This window comes from Silene latifolia, chromosome Y, assembly GCF_048544455.1.
Source record: "Silene latifolia isolate original U9 population chromosome Y, ASM4854445v1, whole genome shotgun sequence".
Taxonomy (NCBI): Eukaryota; Viridiplantae; Streptophyta; class Magnoliopsida; order Caryophyllales; family Caryophyllaceae; genus Silene; species Silene latifolia.
Genome location: NC_133538.1, coordinates 416,891,676 through 416,892,713, shown reverse-complemented (window position 1 = coordinate 416,892,713; position 1,038 = coordinate 416,891,676). Strand labels below are relative to the sequence as shown.

The 1,038-nt window shown below is 40.1% G+C and overlaps 1 non-coding gene across 1 annotated transcript; it reads left to right on the top strand.

The window, feature by feature from the left end:
- The first annotated feature begins 701 nt into the window (after nucleotides 1–701).
- LOC141636780 (small nucleolar RNA R71) lies at nucleotides 702–808 on the top strand. Its single transcript, XR_012541366.1, has one exon. It is a non-coding gene; the product is annotated as a small nucleolar RNA R71 (small nucleolar RNA).
- Nucleotides 809–1,038: the final 230 nt, after the last annotated feature.

Genomic DNA, 1,038 nt, shown 5'->3' with positions numbered 1-1,038 from the left:
TTTGCATTTGGGTGAAAAATTCTTGTTGATTCTTTTGCATTTGGAGGACCGCTTTTTGGACATCAAAACCTTGGTCATTGTGGTGATTGTATGGATTTTGATTTTGGTAACCTTGGTTTTGATTGAAAAAGGGTCTTTGATTTTGATTTCTCATGGGTGGTGGAGTGTATGTTGTTTGAGGGTTTTGGACATTTTGGCTTTTGTATGAGAGATTTGGATGGAACTTGGTGTTTTCATTGTAAAAATTTGAATAAGGGGTACCACTTTTGTAAGCTTGGAAAGCATTAACTTGTTCGGTTGTTCCCCTACACTCACTTGAGTCATGACCCAAGGTTCCACAATTCTCACATATCCCGCTTGGGATTGATGAGGATGCCGTCATGGCATTGACATGATGTTTTGATGATTTTGAGTTTTCCTCAAGTCTAGCCATAGCTTGTTCAAACTTCAAGTTGATTGTGTCAATGTGAGCACTAAGTTGAGCACCCAATTGAGTAACGGTGTCCACTTCATACTTTCCTCCTCTAGTAGCCTTGCGAGGCCTACTATATTGTGAATTATGGACCGCCATTTCCTCAATCTTGTTCCATGTTTGATTGTCATCAACTTCGGTGAACATTCCATTTGATCCCATATTGAGAATGTTCCTTGAATCTTCATATAAACCATTCCAAAATTGTTGCACCAAAAACCATTCGCTAAGTCCATGGTGAGGACATGAGCGACAAATACCTTTGAACCGCTCCCAAGCTTCATACAAAGATTCTTCATCCCTTTGCTTAAAACCCGTAATTTTAGCTCTTAGCATATTGGTCTTTTCCGGTGGGTAGAATTTTTTGTAGAAAGCTAGAGCTAGCTTCTTCCAAGAATCTATTCCAAGGGTGGCCTTATCAAGGCCCTTCAACCATTGCTTTGCGGTGCCGATTAACGAAAAAGGAAATAAGACCCATCTTATTTGGTCTTGAGTCACGCCCGTTTGAGAGATAGCTTCACAATAATCACAAAATGTTTCCATATGAGAATGAGGGTCCTCACTAG